General features: G+C 37.1%; 1 pseudogene across 1 annotated transcript; it reads left to right on the top strand.

Annotated features, from left to right (window-relative positions):
* Positions 1-7,877: 7,877 nt before the first annotated feature.
* Positions 7,878-11,075, top strand: LOC101018587 (annotated as a pseudogene). Its single transcript, XR_004180555.1, has one exon. The product of XR_004180555.1 is annotated as a 52 kDa repressor of the inhibitor of the protein kinase pseudogene (transcript).
* Positions 11,076-11,683: the final 608 nt, after the last annotated feature.

The raw sequence follows: 11,683 nt of genomic DNA, 5'->3' as shown, positions 1-11,683 counted from the left end.
AAAGGAGGAAGAGGACAGGGGATTATTTAAGTCAGTAGAGCTACTGTTTATGGTGCTATAATAGTGGATCCACATCATTATGTATGTGTCTAAATCCATGTAATGTACATCACCAAGAGTGAACTGTAAAATAAACTATGGACTTTGGAGGAGAATGACTTGTCAATGTTGGTTCCTTGATTTTAACATATGTACCATTCTGGTGGGGAATGTTGATAATCAGGAAGATATGCATGTGTAGGGCAGAGGTTGTATAGAAAATCTTCATTCCTTCCACTCAATTCTGCAGCAAATCTACAGCTGTTCTAAAAGTAAAGTTTAATAAACACACATACACACAAACATTAATATAAAAAAAGTAAATAACAACAACATGATACCAAGGACTCCATCCAAGCCCCTCAGCACACATACACATTAAGAGAGTTGATCAAATTCTATCATGACTATGTTACTAGGATGACCGTAGCCGCTTAAAAATGCCTACCTGAGAAATCTCAACGCTACCAAAATAATTTAGTCTTTGTTCCAGCCAAAACCTGACTGTAAACCCCTGACTTACCTTTCCTTAGGGAATTTACTGTAGAAAACTTGCAACTGTAAATATTTTCTCTGCCTTTCAGATGGAAATCTTCTACAATTCAGAAATGGACTTATGTTTGCCATTTTGTTATTTGTTTTCTGTACAGTTTTTTCTCCTCATTTTCTCCATGACTGCCTTCCCTTACTTTTAGTTAATTTTTCATAGTGACAAATTTTTATACCCTTCTCATTTCCTTCTGAGTATATTCTATAGGTATTTTATTTGTGGATACTATGTGGATTGTATATAACATCTTAAAGTTAAAAACCATCTATTTTTAATTGATACGGTCTAACTTCAAGGGTATACAAAACTCTATTTTTTACAGCTCACCACCTCCACTTTATGTTAATGTACAAATAACATCTTCATGCGTTTTGTGCACTTTAGCATACATTTACAATGAAATTTTCTGCATTTTTCTTTGATTTTCTTTATTTGTCTCTTCTGCATTTGTCAGAAATCCTGTGATAAAGGAAAAGCAAAGTTATTAACAAAATTTACAATCTCATATACATATATATATATATATTTTTTGAGACAGAATCTCCTCATTCTGTCACCCAGGCTGGAGTGCAGTGGTGCAATCTAGGCTCACTGCAACCTCTGCCTCCCGGGTTCACGCCATTCTCCTGGCTCAGCCTCCCTAGTAGCTGGGACTACAGGCGCCTCTACCACGCCCCGCTATTTTTTTGTATTTTTAGTAGAGATGGGGTTTCACTATGTTAGCCAGGATGGTCTCAATCTCTTGACCTCGTGATCTGCCTGCCTCGGCCTCCCAAAGCGTTGAGATTACAGGCATGAGCCACTGCGCCCGGTCACAATAATATTTTTATATTTGTCTATGTATTTACTTTTCCTACAGATATTTATGTTTTCCTATGGCTGTGTGTTTGTCTAATGTCCTTTCATTTCAACTTGAAGAACTTAATTTAACATTTTTTTTTTAAATTAGGAAGCTCTAGAGGTAATGAATATTCTGAACTTTTACTGATCTAGAAATATTTTAATTTCTCCCTCATTTTTTAAAGACCCTTGATGTCCATCCAATGTTTTGCTATATATAGTATTCTTGATTTACAGTTTTCTTGTTTGCTAGATATAGAATTCTTGATTTACAGTTTTCTTCTTTTAGCACTTTAAATTATCATCCCAGTACTTCTGGCCTCTAAGGTCCTCACTGAAGAACCTACTGGTAATCTCGCTAGGAATTCCTGTGCAGTAGGCTTCCCTTATCTGCATTTTCACTTTCTATTGTTTCTGTTACCCATTGTCAACCACCGTAAAAAATTATTAAATATAAAATTTCAGAAACAAGCAATTTATAAGTTTTGAATTATGTGACATTCTGTGTAGTGTGATGAAATCTCACCCTGGACGTGAACTACTCGTGTTTCCAAATTATCCATGCTATATGCACTACCCACTCAGTCACTTTTTGGCCATCTCAGTTATCGGATTGACTGTCATGGTATTGCAGTCCTTGTGCTCAAGTAACCCTTAATTTACTTAATACTGACCTCAAAGCACAAGAGTAGTGACACTGGAAGTTTAGAATATGCCAAAGAGAAGCCAAATATCTGCCAAAAACAGGTCTCTTACTGTGCTTAATTTATAACTTAAACTTTATCATAGGTATGTGTGTACAGGAAAACTCAAAGTATACGTTGGGTATGGTACTATCCATGGTTTCAGGTGTGTACCGTGGGTGTTGGAATGTATCCCCCACAGATAAGGGGAGACTACTGTACTTGGTCACTTCTCTCTTACTGTTCATCAAGATTTTCTGTTTTTTGGCTTTTGGGTGTTTGATTATATGTCTCATTGTGGGTCTCTTGGGGTATATCCTACCTAAAGCTCATCATGCACCTTGGATTTGTATATCCACACCTTTTTCTAAAGATTTAGAAAATTTTATGGCCATTAGTTTTTCAAATAATCTTTTTTGCCATTTTCTCACTAGAACACCTGTAATGCGTCTATTTATCTGTTTGATGATATCTCACAACTCCCTTAGGCTCTGTTAATATTTCCTTTTTTTTTTCTGCTCCCCAGACTCAATAGTTTGAAATATCCTGTCTTCAACTTTGCTGGATCGTCCTCTGTTTGCTTCAGTCAGCTCTTGAACCCCTCTAGTGATATGCTGATATGCCTTTTTTTTTTTTTTTTTTTTGAGACGGAGTCTCGCTCTGTCACCCAGGCTGGAGTGCAGTGGCGCCATCTCGGCTCACTACAGGCTCTGCCTCCCGAGTTCACGCCATTCTCCTGCCTCAGCCTCCCGAGTAGCTGGGAATACAGGTGCCCACCACCGCGCCCAGCTAATTTTTTGTATTTTGAGTAGAAACGGGGTTTCACCGTGGTCTCGATCTCCTGACCTTGTGATCCACCCACCTCAGCCTCCCAAAGTGCTGGGATTACAGGCATGAGCCACCGCGCCCGGCCTAGTGATATGTTTTTAATTAAATTATTGTACTTTTCACCTTTATTTATTTGTTGATAGTCTCACTTTTATTCACGTGTCATTTTTCTGTTGAGCTTTCTTTGGTTCTCTGTCCATGTTTACCTTAAGCACTTTGCACATATTTAAGACAGTTTTCACGTCTTCGTCTTGTATAACAAATGCCTTTGTTTTCCCATGGACAATTTCTGCCACTTAATTTTCTTTGTTTGAATGGACCACATTTTTATGTTTTAAAAATTTTCTTGCTTCATTTTTTGGAAAAGTGGGCATTTTTTTTTTTAAAAAAGAGAGACTTCTCTTAGTATTTATAGACTCGCTTATTTCTGGGGAAGCCCTTCAGTAATTATCAGGGCCTATTCTGATCCTTGGGATTAGCCCAGGGTGAAGATTTCTGGAATTCTCAGGTTTTACCTGGTCATGCATCTTGCCTAATGTATGTGTATTTTTGTGTGTGCATGCTTATTTTATTCCTCTTATACAGGGCTGCTTTTCAAGGTCTTAATTCACCAGCTTACTCCAGCTACTTCTTGGGGCCTTAGATGTTTTATTGTATTTATCTCCAAGTAATCTCTTGCTCTGAGGTATCTGAATGTTTGTAGTCCTCTTCAGCTTTTATGAAGACTGCTTACTCTTTACAATGTCTTTTCCTAACCTGAGAGCTGAACTACACTGCTTTCCCCTTTTGAGTTCCGAGTTAGACAAAACAAAGACCTTCTGGCATTCCACAGGCAGAATAGAACATTGCAAATAAAGTGTTGCTCTTCCCCTACCCTCTCAAGGGTAGCCATTGGGAATTGAGCTGTTGCTTCCTCCTGACTACAGTGTGTTTTGTCCTATGGAGGCAGGGCAAGGGCAAATCCATATGCCACGAAATTTCCTACTTTTAAAAATGTGACTTTTTCTTTATGGGGCATTTACTTGGTTTCTTTACATCTTTAACTGTTTTGTAGAGTTCTTATAAAGTTATTTTAGCCAACTCTGGGTACTTTTTAAATGTTTCCATGGGGGAAAAAAGAGCTTAAAACTTCATAGTTGTCTATCTTGCTCAGGTTGAGATTATCTTTATGGTGCTAAGTATACCAAAAGTCAAAAACTAAACAAAACACTGCATGCTTTTTTGATTCAGTAATGTAACTTTTAAGTTTTCTTGAGGTAAATGATCAAGAATATTTGCAAAAACATTATTCTAAAAGACCACAATTTAAAGATAACAAAGTATATGAAATGATGTATATATTTGAAATTAGGGGCTTGATTAAATAATGAAGCAGTCACACAATGAAATACTAGACAGCTATAAATTAATGTAGAATATTTATTTACACAATAAATGCAGGATACTAAGTGGAAATTTTACCCTCAAAGTGTATGTAAAATACGTCACATTTTAGTTAAAAATACGTGTGTGTGTGTGTGTGTGTGTATATAAAACATATATATCTATAAAGAGCAAAAACTGCCAGAAACAATTTTCTCTGAGTCACTTGAAATGTGTGAATTCTTCTTTTCTAAATTTCCATCATATTTAAGAATGTATACATTTTAATCATTGAGATGTTGTAGTTTTTCAAAATTTTTGGAATTAATATGTTTTATTTTTGCAAATGTATAAAATGTGAATGTTACTAGAAAGCTCAATGACTTTGGGAACACTATATTATTTAGAGTAACTTAATCCAAAGATATAATCAGTGATTACCACAATGATGTATGTATAGGGGTTTTAGGGATTTGGGAGCATATCAAGATGAAAGATCTGACTACTCATAGGCAGTAGAACACAGAGATTTTATTGGGCAATGCCTTGAAATGCTTGCATGTGGGGGAAGTTCCTCACAGTAGGAATCTCAACAGAGGCTGTAGCATGGTTCACCACTTAGAAGGGACAGGAAATTCCCAGGGGACAGAGGAATTGAAGAGGAAGGCCTCACATGTATAGGTGATATTAGGCAGCAGCATGGTGCAATCTTTGTGTCATAGAGTTCTAAAGGGCAGCAGTAGCTTGGAGTCTTTATTGTCTGCAATTTATCTTATTTATGGCTAGTAGATGTTTACTGCATTTTCATATGCTATGAAAAAGGCAGAGTCTACATTGTTTTTAATTTGGAGCTAGGATTAAAACAATTTGATGGTAAAAATTTGACTTGGTGATGATGTTTTATTTATTTATTTATTTATTTATTTATTTATTTATTTATTTTTAACTAATCTGTCACAGCCTGCTGTGAATAAATAAAAATTTCAAAAACTACATACCAATAAACAGCAAGAATCCTTAGCTTCTCCATATAATACTATCATTAATTTTATTCATCAGTAGGAATTTTTAATAGCATAGTAAATTATATAACATCTGTAATAATTGTAATGCAGAAGTTAAAATTCCTGCTTTAGAGAAATATTTAGCATACAGGTAAGGCTTCATCATATAATAGTAACTAAAAAATGGGGGTACAAACTATATAAAACATTTTTACTATTTTATAAATATGTCTGACTATTATAAGAAACTGAAATTAAAACAAATCTGCTTATTTAGTAGCTTTGAACACTTCTAATATGTTCCTGGAAAATGAAAGGTGCTGCACATGTTAAAGACTAGTACATACAAAGGGCTGTTTCCATGCCCAGGAACGATCTAATAAGACCCTAAACAATCACACCAGCTTGACCCTTAGATGTTGAGTTAGCACAAAGCAAAGGCAGAATTATAAACTTCCTGCCTTTCGCAGTTTGTTTAGGCTTCTTTAACAAAATTGCCATTGACTGGGTGGCTATAAATGACAGAAATTTATTTTCCACAATTGTAGAAACTGAAACGTCTAAATTCAAGGTGCCAGCAGGCTTAGTGAATACATTTCCTAGTTTATAAATGGCCTTCATATTACCATGATGACCTTACTGTGTCCTTACATGCTGAAAGTATGAAGGAGCTCTTTACTGTCTCTTTTCTAAGGCCACTAATCTCATTCAGGAAGGCACTGCCCCCATGACCTAATCACCAACCAAAGACCTGACTTTCTAATATCATCATATTGGGTGCTACAGTTTCAACTTGTAAATTTTGGGGGACAAAAACATTAAGTCTATAGCACTGCCTCAGCATTGAAGGTGTGCCACAGCATATACACAGAGTGACCTTAAAGAAATGAAAATGTGCTGGGCATGGTGGCTCACATCTGTAATCTCAGCACTTTGGGAGGCCAAGGTGGGTGGATCACCTGAGGTCAGGAGTTCAAGATCAGCCTGACCAACATGGTGAAACCTCGTCTCTACTAAAAATACAAAAATTAGCTGGACACGGAGGCACGTGCCTGTAATCTCAGCTACTTGGGAGGCCGAGGCAGGAGACTCGCTTGAGTCCAGGAGGCGGAGGTTGCAGTGAGCTGAGATTGCGCCATTCCACTCCAACCTGGGGGACAGAGCAAGACTCCTCAAAAAAATAAAAAGGAAATGATGTAAATATGTTGAACATAAAAGGATAGAAAAATAAATGTTATATAAACAAAATGAAAGCTTGATTGGCAAGCTTAATGTTTAAGACAAATTTAATGTTAAGACAAAAATTGTCTTAGAAAAAAAAGCAAAACATTTATTAAGATAAAGGAGTCAATTCACCAAGAAGATAAAACAATTATAAATATATACGCACCTAGTAACAGAATACACAACACGTAAAAAACAACTGACAGAATTAAGGTAAGAAATAAATATTTAACAGTATTACTTTTAGAGTTTAATTTTTCAGTTTCAGTAATGAATAGAATGACTAGACAGAATATTAGCAAGGAAACAGAAGACATGAACTACATTGTACTTCTATAGATGTTAACTCTATTCTACATACAATGTAGTTTATGTCTTCTATTTCCTTGCTAATCTAACATCTATAGACCTATGCATCAATAACATCAAAATTCCCATTAAATGCTCATGAAACTTTTCACAGAACATAGCATTATTTTAGGTCATAAAATAAGTCTACATTGATTTAAATGATTAAAATTATACAAATTATGTATTCCCACTAAAATGGAATGGAATAAAAATCTATAATAAAGAAAATTTGGGAAATTAACAAATCTTTGACAGTTAAAGAACACATTGTTATATAATGTATTAAGGTTCTCCTGAGGGACAGAGCCTATAGGATGTATGCATATGTAAAAGGGAGTTTATTAGGGCGAATTAGATCACATGATTCCAAGGCAAAGTCCTATTAGGCCGTCTGAAAGCTGGAAAAGGAGGTAAGCCAGTAGTGTGGCTCAGTACAAGTCCAAAACCCTCAAAACCAGGGAAGCCTGCAGTGGAGCCCTCAGTCTGAAGCCAAAGACCTGAAGGCTTCCAACAGGCTGCTGCTGCAAGTCTCAGAGTTCAAAGACTAAAGAACTGGGAGTCTGATGTTAAAAGAACTGGAGGAGAGGAAGCAAGTATCAGGCATGGGACGAGAGAGAGAGTGAGTAGACACAGCGAACAAGTTACTTATTCCCCGCTTTCCCACCAGCTTTGTTATAGCTGAGGGTGGAACTTCCTGTCTAGTCCACTGACTCAAAAGGCGATCTCCTCCGGCAACACTCTCACAGAAGCACCCAGGAACAATGCTTCATCAACCTCTAGGCATCCCTCAATCCAGTCAAGTTGATACCTAATATTAACCATCATAAAAGACCACTATATCAAAGAATACATCATAAGAAAAAAATCAGCCCCCGCGCGTCGGCCGTGCCGAGCCGGAGCCGGCCGGCCAGCCTGGCTCCCCTCCTCGGCCCCGACGGGCGGGCGGGCGGACTGCCCTGAGGAGGCGGGGAGGGGAGGGCTGGGCCGGCCGGCGGGCAAAGATGCCGAACTTCTGCGCTGCCCCCAACTGCACGCGGAAGAGCACGCAGTCCGACTTGGCCTTCTTCAGGTTCCCACGGGACCCGGCCAGATGCCAGAAGTGGGAGGAGAACTGTAGGAGAGCAGACTTAGAAGATGAAACACCTGATCAGCTAAATAAACATTCTCGATTATGTGCCAAACATTTTGAGACCTCTATGATCTGTAGAACTAGTCCTTATAGGACAGTTCTTCGAGATAATGCAATACCAACAATATTTGATCTTACCAGTCATTTGAACAACCCACATAGTAGACACAGAAAACGAATAAAAGAACTGAGTGAAGACGAAATCAGGACACTGAAACAGAAAAAAATTGATGAAACTTCTGAGCAGGAACAGAAACATAAAGAAACCAACAATAGCAATGCTCAGAACCCCAGTGAAGAAGAGGGTGAAGGGCAAGATGAGGACATTTTACCTCTAACCCTTGAAGAGAAGGAAAACAAAGAATACCTAAAATCTCTATTTGAAATATTGATTCTGATGGGAAAGCAAAACATACCTCTGGATGGACATGAGGCTGATGAAATCCCAGAAGGCCTCTTTACTCCAGATAACTTTCAGGCACTGCTAGAGTGTAGGATAAATTCTGGTGAAGAGGTTCTGAGAAAGCGGTTTGAGACAACAGCAGTTAACACGTTGTTTTGTTCGAAAACACAGCAGAGGCAGATGCTAGAGATCTGTGAGAGCTGTATTCGAGAAGAAACTCTCAGGGAAGTGAGAAACTCACACTTCTTTTCCATTATCACTGATGATGTAGTGGACATAGCAGGGGAAGAGCACCTTCCTGTGTTGGTTAGGTTTGTTGATGAATCTCATAACCTAAGAGAGGAATTTATAGGCTTCCTGCCTTATGAAGCTGATGCAGAAATTTTAGCTGTGAAATTTCACACTATGATAACTGAGAAGTGGGGATTAAATATGGAGTATTGTCATGGCCAGGCTTACATTGTGTCTAGTGGATTTTCTTCCAAAATGAAAGTTGTTGCTTCTAGACTTTTAGAGAAATATCCCCAGGCTATCTACACACTCTGCTCTTCCTGTGCCTTAAATACGTGGTTGGCAAAATCAGTACCTGTTATGGGAGTATCTGTTGCGTTAGGAACAATTGAGGAAGTTTGTTCTTTTTTCCATCGATCACCACAACTGCTTTTAGAACTTGACAACGTAATTTCTGTTCTTTTTCAGAACAGTAAAGAAAGGGGTAAAGAACTGAAGGAAATCTGCCATTCTCACTGGACAGGCAGGCATGATGCTTTTGAAATTTTAGTGGAACTCCTGCAAGCACTTGTTTTATGTTTAGATGGTATAAATAGTGGCACAAATGTTAGATGGAATAACTGTATAGCTGGCCGAGCATTTGTACTCTGCAGTGCAGTAACAGATTTTGATTTCATTGTTACTATTGTTGTTCTTAAAAATGTCCTATCTTTTACAAGAGCCTTTGGGAAAAATCTCCACGGGCAAACTTCTGATGTCTTCTTTGCAGCTGGTAGCTTGACTGCAGTACTGCATTCACTCAACGAAGTGATGGAAAATATTGAAGTTTATCATGAATTTTGGTTTGAGGAAGCCACAAATTTGGCAACCAAACTTGATATTCAAATGAAACTCCCTGGGAAATTCCGCAGAGCTCACCAGGGTAACTTGGAATCTCAGCTAACCTCTGAGAGTTACTATAAAGAAACCCTAAGTGTCCCAACAGTGGAGCACATTATTCAGGAACTTAAAGATATATTCTCAGAACAGCACCTCAAAGCCCTTAAATGCTTGTCTCTGGTACCCTCAGTCATGGGACAACTCAAATTCAATACGTCGGAGGAACACCATGCTGACATGTATAGAAGTGACTTACCCAATCCTGACATGCTCTCAGCCGAGCTTCATTGTTGGAGAATCAAATGGAAACACAGGGGGAAAGATATAGAGCTTCCATCCACCATCTATGAAGCCCTCCACCTGCCTGACATCAAGTTTTTTCCTAATGTGTATGCATTGCTGAAGGTCCTGTGTATTCTTCCTGTGATGAAGGTTGAGAATGAGCGATATGAAAATGGACGAAAGCGTCTTAAAGCATATTTGAGGAACACTTCGACAGACCAAAGGTCAAGTAACTTGGCTTTGCTTAACAAAAATTTTGATATAAAACATGACCTGAATTTAATGGTGGACACATACATTAAACTCTATACAAGTAAGTCAGAGCTTCCCACAGATAATTCTGAAACTGTGGAAAATACCTAAGGGACTTTTAAAAACAGGCTTTCTTATATTTGATACTTGGAAGAAAAGCCATAAGGTGTATGTAGGCCACTTAATCACTAAATATCTTTGCCTATAGGACTCCATTGAATACATTAGCCATTGGTAATCTACCTGTTTAAATGGCCCCTGTTTTTGAACTCTCATGCTTTGAAGACCTACCTGTCCTTCCAGAAGAGAACATTGAAAGTGCCATGTTTCCTTCTGTGTGATCTCTGTTGACGGCACTCTGGAATTGTTTTAGTTAAGTCATTTTAGACATAACATTTATTATCACTGTGGATCTCTACTTGTTGGGTGTTATGAATTCTTTGAAGAAATATATTTTGAAGAGGTGTGGGAGGAAGGAATACATTTTATAAAATGGTATAGCGAAGCCCACAATTGATCTTTGACTAATAGGAGTTTTAAATGTGCTAAAAATCTATACTGGACAGTTACAAGAAATTACTGGAGAAAAGCTTGCGAGCTCGCCAAACAAGGATTTCAGTGTAGATTTTGTCTTTCTCGAACTTAAAGGAACAAATGACAAAGTTTGAATGGAAAGGCCTGCTGTTGTTCCACATCTCATTGCTGCTGTTTACATTCCTTTCTGGAGCCTACATCTTCCTAAGCTTTTTAGCAGGTATATGTTGAACACTTCTGTTTCATGGTTGAGACAGAATCAGAGGCCATGGATACTGACAACTGATTTGTCTGTTTTTTTCTGTCTTTTTCCATGACACTTATCCACTGCCTCATCTTGATTTATAAGCAAAACCTGGAAAACCTACAAAAATAAGTGTTGTGGTTTATCTAGAAAAATATGGAAAATATTGCTGTTATTTTTGGTGAAGAAAATCAATTTTGTATAGTTTATTTCAATCTAAATAAAATGTGAATTTTGTTTAAAAAAAAAAGAAAAAATCAGAAATACTTTGAGGAAAAAAAAAGTAAAACAGTAACCAAATTTTATGAGACATTGTAAAAACAGTGCTTAAAGGAAATTTTATGGTTGTAAGCACCTGTACTAAAAAGAAGAAAGATCTCAATTTAGTGATCTAACCTTCTACTTTATGAAATTCAAAAGAGAAGAACAAAAAATAAATTCAAGAAAAACAGAAAGAAGGAAATATTAAGGAATGAAAATAAATAATATAACAAATGGAAAGTGATAGAGAAAATCAACAAAGCCCAAAATTGGTGTTTTGAAAAAATTAGTAAGGTTGGCAAAACTTAGACCGATCAGTTAAAAAAAAAAAAAAAAGAAAGAAATTATTAAAATCGGGAAGGAATGATGTGGCATCAGCACCAACCTTACAGAAGTAAAAAGGATTATAATAAAATACCTTAACAATTGTATGCTAACAAATTAGGTAACCTACATAATAAAAATACCCTCCCCATGTAAAATTTCCTACACTAAAGTTAAAAATGATTGAAACCAACTCAAGAAGAAATTAAAAATCGGAATAAGCCTACAACAAATAAAGACGATAAATTAGAACCAAAGTTTTC

This window comes from Papio anubis, chromosome X (assembly GCF_008728515.1).
Source record: "Papio anubis isolate 15944 chromosome X, Panubis1.0, whole genome shotgun sequence".
NCBI classification, from domain to species: domain Eukaryota; kingdom Metazoa; phylum Chordata; class Mammalia; order Primates; family Cercopithecidae; genus Papio; species Papio anubis.
The sequence above is the reverse complement of the archived record's forward strand: the minus strand, read 5'-3'. Positions and strand labels throughout refer to the sequence as shown.